The sequence below is a fragment of the Papaver somniferum genome, unplaced genomic scaffold (genome assembly GCF_003573695.1).
Source record: "Papaver somniferum cultivar HN1 unplaced genomic scaffold, ASM357369v1 unplaced-scaffold_135, whole genome shotgun sequence".
Lineage (NCBI taxonomy): Eukaryota > Viridiplantae > Streptophyta > Magnoliopsida > Ranunculales > Papaveraceae > Papaver > Papaver somniferum.
In genome coordinates this window covers 9177097-9185565 of record NW_020622713.1, presented here as the reverse complement: position 1 = coordinate 9185565, position 8469 = coordinate 9177097, and positions in this window count along the sequence as shown.

The following is an 8469-nucleotide window of genomic DNA, read 5'->3' as shown; positions in this document are numbered from 1 at the left end:
TATTGACTTGAAAATTTAAAAACCACTTTTCGGCCTTACCCTCTAAGTAAATAGCAGCAATATTTACCTTCAAAAGGTCTTCAATATTGTTAAGTTGAAAGTACCATTCACTCTTCTGAATCCATCCCCTAGTATTATCACCATCAAATCGCGGAAAATCCAATTTTGGAACTCTGTAATGGTGAGGATGATAGAACGGTGGGGTGTTAAGGTTAGCAGAATGAGCATCACTCTCTTCAGATTGAGGTCCAATTGGTTTCTCAGAGTGTGATGGGGTTTCTCCAAAAACTTCAGCAGAGTGTCAAACTTCTTGTTTAAAGTATCGATTGCTCCCCGTACGTCAGTCATATCTGTAGTGATTTTATCGTAAGATCCTCTGATTGTTTACATCAGCTTCAACATCCTTTAAGGTCATGACGAAAAAAAAATGGATTGATTTAAGCTGAATGAAACGGCTTTAATGCCAAATGTTGTATAGTGACAATAATTAGACAAGCACATGAGTGATATTTGGATAAAACTGTGATGAATCGCCTCCTGAATCGAGACTCAGGCCTAAATCTGTGCTAAGTAGTGCAACCAAAGAAGTAAAACTTCACTAATTTTCAGATATATAAAGATGAGTTTCTCTTACAGGATTAAATATCAATCAATAACCCTAGATAAGACGCAATGGATGTAACACACGTGTCAGGATCCCACTCCTCCAATCAACACTCGATTGGGCACTCATACAAATTACTAACGGCGGACTCGGCAGTAACTAATATAACTACCAGGTAGTAATAACTCTAATTGTCATACTGTGACACCCGTCTATTCAAAAAAATTAAAAAAAATAAAGATTAATGTTATTGTGTCAACTATTTTAATAGCTTAACATCTTTGCATTCCAGACACAACAAAACTGCAAACAAAAAGTTTGCTCCAAATGTGTTTAGGCCTGACATGCAATTTCCCTTCTTTTTGTGGACTTTTCTCCTAGTGCTTTTAGAGAAACAAGACTATTCAAGTGGGGAAATGCCTCCACCCATATCCTCGAAGAATCATCCCATAGTTCTATCATAGTTGAAGTTTTTGCATCATAACAAGAGAGAACTCCGTTGAACCATACTAGCACCTGATTGCTCTTTGTAACCGCAAATGGATGATACGATGACATATAGTACTTAGATTTAGTGCCATCCCATGGTATACTAAATTCTTTATCCCAACTCCAGTAGTTGTCGACTTCGTCTTCTCCCATGTCACAACCATTACATTACCTCTTTTTAAGGTCGGTAATATGCATGTTTAGGTCTCACTAATAATGTAACTCTAATATATGGTTGTATTGTAGAGTCTAGTGGGAGTAAAGTTCTTGTTTTTGTTGAAATTTATATTACACTGGGAGCATGCATATATTATGTTTGCTGCATAATTGTGTTTGTGCAGGTGTGGATCTCTTTTGAGATCATAAAGTTAAATCCTCAGCTAGTGTTTCAGTTTGTGCATAAAGTGAAGCTCATTTTAGATCTTAGAGGTATGAAGGATCTTGTTGAGATCATAAAGTGTCCTTGTCAATGATAATAAAGTGCCTCTCATTGTGTAAACTTAAGTTTATACACATCATAGAACTATGTATGCCCATGAAGTTTAGCTTAAGGATAATGGCCCTTCTAGTGTGGTGATTGTCGAAATGGCCAATGCATCTTCTAAATGGTGTTTGTGTCTCTATGGTCCGACAATAGCGTTTCATTTGATTTAAGCTTCAGTTATACATGATATTTGGCACATTGATTAAGATTTTCTGTTTTCCAATATGGGTGCGCACCTACAGTAGTTTTTTTTACTGATCCGGGAGGTCTTTTGTTAAATGTTTTTCAAAAGAAATACAAATGATTTGTTACTCAACCAAGTGGGAGAATGTTAGACTTTTTATGGTTTAGCAACAAATCATGTTTAGTTTACTAAAACCGGATTAGGCTAATCTTAATCAAGTGTGTGTTAGGTTTAGATCATGTACTAAAGGCAAAACTTTTTGTTTTGTGGAATGTGTACATAAGGCCAAAGTACATCAAGTTAATCCATAAAGTGGGCATATTAGTTTATATTTTCAGTTGAGGGATGTGTCTCCATCTCATGATGGCTGAGTGGATGACACATGTCTAAGTCAGTTGGAGGTGGACTCCCTTATAGCCTTATTTGAAGTAAATTTCTGCCTGGTTTAACAGCAAATCATGTTTACTTTAAGAAAACCGGATTAGCCTAATCTTAATCAAGTGTGTGTTAGGTTTAGATCATGTACCAAAGGCAAAACTTTCTGTTTTGTGGGATGTATACATAAGGCCAAAGTACATCAAGTTAATCCATAAGTGGGCATATTAGTTTATTAAATTTGGATAAGGGATGTGTCTTCACCTCATGATGGCTGAGTGTGTGACTGGAGGTGGATTCCCTTCTAGCCTTACTTAAATTTTATTTCTGCCATTAGAAAAGGTAAGGGTGATAGAAGTGGATGAAGAACTTCCAAGAAAAGATCTTAGTAAAGAGTCTTTTGTTGTAAGTGATTATCTATAGAGAAACAACAATCTAAGATGAACAAGAACTTAGTCTAAGGTATCAGCAAGCTATTCTCTCCTATTGTTTCTCAAGGAACTAAAGGTATCTTCTGATGACTATTGTTTGGTCTTCAATAAGGTAAAGACAGGTATACCTAAACTCTAGTATTTTTTGTTTATCATGTACTGATTGTATACCCTAATCCTAAGTATGCATCATGATGGAGTATGAAGTAGTTGTACTTAAACATGATTAGGTTTAAGCATAAAGCATGTTCTTTGTGTTCATATCCATTCCAATGTTTTCAGATGTATAACATGTAATCCTAGGTGTAAAGTAAGGCGTCCATATCAGCATACGTGTAACCTGTAATCCTAATTTGGTTAACCACGCTTAGTAACTAATAAAGCGTATATGATTCATACAAAGTTAGGTTGTAGTACAAGGAAATAGAAACATTCAAGACACTTAAACCTTCATGACTTATCATCAACTTATATTTCCTCAAATTACTTTATGATGGATAAAAACTGATTTGCTTTTAAAGAAAACTTGTGAGGCTAGAAGAGAGTCCTAGTCATGCTTGCCACATGTCACTCCAAACTTTCCATCATAAGTTGGAGGATACCTCATGGATACAAAGGACAACTCATATGACATGTCAAGCTAAAAGACATGTCATGCTTAGACTCAATCTTATCTAGCATTAACCTTAAGCTAGTCTTTAGTGCATGATTAATACCATACACATTCCTTGATGCGGATTAAGACTAATCCAACTTAACATATTATAAACAAGATTAGTTTAACCAAATGGAAATTTGTTGCGCAAAACACATAAATGCTAACATCTCCCCCTTGTTTAAGTAACAAAACTTTTCTTAAAAAAACTTTATAAAAGAATTTTTATGCTAGCCGCATACTTGAGTCAAATAGCACGCTAGCTACACGTCATATTTAAGATGCGTAAGCCATTTCTACAATCAGAAACTAGAAGGTCTAGTATTATCAAGTAAAACAATTTATTTTTTAAACCAGAAAACATTTTATTGGCTTGGTTTTGCGCCAAAACCCAACTGAACCTTAAAGACTTTACTTGGCTTAACCTTATTTCAAAACTGTATTGGACTTGTAACTTTATTTGCTTGGGTTAAAGACATACAAGCAACACACATATGCTCTTCCGCCACCCGCTTTTTCTCCTTATTGATATCCCCATTGTCTTGCTCGAATTAAGCACTATGCTCGTATTCATCATGAGACCAAGAACTTTAGGACATAAATGATATCGAATGAGAACTATGTCTCCTACCAGAGACCACTTTATGAGCATACAACACCTTACAAAGTAAAAAAACGGATATAATGATAAAACCATAACATCATATTCCTATTTACTTTAACCACACTATGCTTCATCTCAAACTAGAGGCTACTTTATAAGCATACAAAACTAACAAGAATGTAAGAATGATGACAAATAAGCTATAACCAAGCTACAAGCATCACTCCCACTGAATTTCATATTCAAATACATGGAATAAACTTGATGAAAATCTCAATCACAATTCCACCGGAATTCAGATTCACAAAACACAAGTATGCTTATTATCTCTTTATTTAGCTGTGCAAACAAACCATATAGATAGAATACCAATAAGCAAGAAATATAACATCTTAAACTCGAAACAAGACTCTATATCATCGCAAATCACCTTTGGGCAGAAATACGACATACAATGAGTCTTAATAAGTTTAAGACAAATTCTCATATGAAAAGATTTCACACATAAGAGACTTGATTCACATCATATTTCATAAACACAAAACACCTTTAGGAAAGATTCGTGTTTATAATTTCTGAATGAATCAAACAAACCACCACAATCACATGTATTCTCATTAAAACACTTCCACATACTCTCAAAACATCACTTTGGCAACACTTAGTCGGGTAATGAAAGCTACAAACTATTACAAGTTAAGATTTTTCAAAACAGAAAAATTCAGACTTATACTTATAACAAAACTGCCATATTGAGAAGTCCAAATATGCTGCAGATGTGAACATACCTTGATTGTGATACACAAACCTTCTACAACTGCTCCAATACTTATTGTCCTGAATTTTCAGCCCCACACCATCAAGCATGAAGTACCAAACCACCGTGAAGAACTACAACCTTATAGGGAAAACAATCCAAAACTTCAACCATACAATCACTCTAGCTGCTGAATATGTAATCACTAGGTGAAATAGAAGTTGAATGTTGGTAATATGCAATCAAGTTCAAGTGAGAAATGCAAGTAGAGTGTTCATGGCGATGTACCTAATGTTGTCCAATGAGGTTTTCCTGTTGAAGAGAAGATTAAGGATTTGATGGAGGTTGTCCACTTGCAAGTTACAGATCTTGTGTTTCCGTGCGAAGCTTGCAACAGTCGAAATGATGGTTGTTCATCTTGCAATGAAGTGATAGCAGAAAGAAATCAAGACGATCACTGCCCAATTCACTTCCAGTCCCTCTTGAACTTTTTCGGCAGCTGCAACATCACAATGCGAAGGTTCATGAGTCATCACCAAAGGTAATTCTACTGAATGGTACCAAGTTTTTGGTATAACAACAGAAAGATGGTGTGGTTATCGGACTAACAAAACTTTCTGTCTTGTGGGATGTGTACATAAGGCCAAAGTACATCAAGTTAATCCATAAAGTGGGCATATTAGTTTATATTTTCAGTTGAGGGATGTGTCTCCACCTCATGATGGCTGAGTAGATGACACATGTCTAAGTCAGTTGGAGGTGGACTCCCTTCTAGCCTTATTTAAAGTAAATTTCTGTCATTAGAAAGATAAGGGTGATAGAAGTGGATGAAGAACTTCCAAGAAAATATCTTAGAATAGAGTCTTCTGTTGTAAGTGATTATCTATAGAGAAACAACAATCTAAGATGAACAAGAACTTAGTCTAAGGTATCGGAAAGCTATTATCTCCTATTGTTTCTCAAGGAACTAAAGGTATCTTCTGATGAGTATTGTTTGGTCTTCAATAAGGTAAAGACAGGTATACCTAAACTCTAGTATTTCTTGTTTATCATGTACTAATTGTATACCCTAATCTTAAGTATGCAGCATGATGGAGTATGAAGTAGTTGTACTTAAACATGATTAGGTTTAAGCATAAAGCATGTTCTGTGTGTTCATATCCATGCTAATATTTTCAGATGTATAACATGTAATCCTAGGTGTAAAGTAAGGTGTCCATATCAGCATACGTGTAACCTGCAATCCTAATTATGTAAAGCATGTTAAAGCTAACAAAGTACATCTTAAGCATGATTAGAGGCTGATATGCTAACATTGGTTTCTCTTTAGCTTTGTGTGTTTTCTTTCCCTGTGTGTTTCTACTTGTGAATATGCTAATGCAAGCATATTTCTGTTTACAAATAAGCTTTATAAGGTCGGTAATATGCATGTTTAGGTCTCACTAATGATGTAACTCTAATATATGGTTGTATGGTAGAGTCTAGTGGGAGTAAAGTTCCTTTTTTTTGTTGCAATGTATATTACAGTGGGAGCATGCATACATTATGTTTGCTGTATTATTGTGTTTGTGCAGGTGTGGATCTCTTTTGAGATCATAAAGTTAAATCTTCAAGTTGTGTTTCAGTTTGAGCATAGAGTGAAGCTCATCACAGACCTTAGAGGTATGAAGGATCTTGTTCAGATCATAGAGTGTCCTTGTCAATGAGCATAAAGTGTATATCATTGTGTAAATTTGAGTTTGTAGACATCCTGGAACTATGTATTCACGTAAAGTTTAGCTTAAGGATAATGGACCATCTAGTTTTGTGATTGTATAAATGACCCATGCATCTTGTAAATGGTGTTTGTGTCTTTATGCTCTGACAATAGCATTCCATTTGATCTAAGCTTCAGTTATACATGATAATTTACACATTGATTAAGATTTCCTGTTTTCCAAAATGGGTGCACCTACAGTCGTTTTTAGTTGCTGATCCGGGAGGTCTTTTGTTAAATGTTTTTCAAAAGAAACAAAAAATATTTGTTACTCAAACAAGTGGGAGAATGTTAGACTTTCGTATGGTTTAGCAGCAAATCATGTTTACTTTAAGAAAACTGGATTAGCATAATCTTAATCAAGGTGTGTGTGTTAGGTTTAGATCATGTACCAAAGGCAAAACTTTCTGTTTTGTGGGATGTGTACATAAGGACAAAGTACATCAAGTTAATCCATAAAGTGGGCATATTAGTTTATGAAATTCAGTTAAGGGATGTGTCTCCACCTCATGATGGTTGAGTGTGTGACACATGTCTAAGTTAGTTGGAGTTGGAATCCCTTCTAGCCATACTTAAAGTTTATTTCTACCATTAGAAAAGGTAAGGGTGATAGAAGTGGATGAAGAACTTCCAAGAAAAGATCTTAGTAAAGAGTCTTTTGTTGTAAGTGATTATCTACAGAGAAACGACAAGCTAAGATGAAGAAGAACTTAGTCTAAGGTATCAGCAAGCTATTCTCTCATATTATTTCTCAAGGAACTAAAGGTATCTTCTGATGACTATTGTTTGGTCTTCAATAGGGTAAAGACAGGTATACCTAAAATATAGTATTTCTTGTTTATCATGTACTGATTGTATACCCTAATATTAAGTATGCAGCATGATGGAGTATGAAGTAGTTGTACTTAAACATGATTAGGTTTAAGCATAAAGCATGCTCTCTGTGTTCATATCCATGCCAATGTTTTCAGATGTATAACATGTAATCCTAGGTGTAAAGTAAGGTGTCCATATCATCATACGTGTAACCTGTAATCCTAATTTGGTTAACCATGCTTAGTAACTAATAAAGCGTATATAAAGCATGATTAGAGTAATCTTAATCCTGATTAGCTGAACAAAATCTTGCTCACCACAGGTATTTGAAACAAGATCAAACATGGAATATAGGAATTTAACAACTTCCTTGAAACTTTCAATAAATGTTCCATACCTTTTTAAGATGTTATCCCTTGTTGAACTCTTTTCTAGGAGATCCTTCTTAATAAAACTCGTTGCTTTATTGGCCTTCTTTGGTACCCATTTCTGAGCAGCTTTTGGAGCAACGTATTTCTTGTTCTCCCTAATATAATTGTGAAACTTTATTGGGGGAATAATGAAAGAACTGATATTATGAGGCTCAGTTTTTCTCCAGTTTGGAACATCATATCTATTCATCCTAACAAAATCATATCTGGTTTTATCTCGTTTAATAAATCTGCAATTCCTTTACAAGTGACCTGGTTTTCAACAATAAAAACAATGTTTAGTATAATGGAAAAAGTTATGTTTACCATTACCTGAATGTGTATGTGCTTGCTTTGGATCTTGACAGGATTTCTTCTTTTCGCCATCCGTGGTTTGTAGAGATACTTTACTTTTGTCAACCATGGAAGGTTTTGGTTGATAAGAATATTTAGCTTTGACAAAGTTTACCTCTTTGCAAATACTAGGAGTGTATATTCCTTTATAACCCAATACTCGTGTATCACGATGAATTCTACATGCTCCCAATATCGAGGTTAATTTATCTGAGCTGTTATTTCTAGACAAACTCTATTTTAAGCTTGAGTTTTCTTCTTCCAAACTTTTGACCTTCTCAAGCGCAATAACTAGATCATTCTTGGATGATTCACATTGAGCTTTGAGATCTTCTCGTTATGAATCCAATAACAAGTTCATCTCAACGTTCTCCAAGTTATCTAGCTTAGCTTGAAGATTTCCCGATCGCGACCTTAGGCAATTTCTTATTTCATCTTTCGTATTTCTCTGGGATAATCTCTTGCACCACATGAATCAAGTTGGTCTTGCAAGTCTTATTCCGACTATGAAGTCTGTCATATTTAACTTTCTCACTGAAAATGGTGCTTT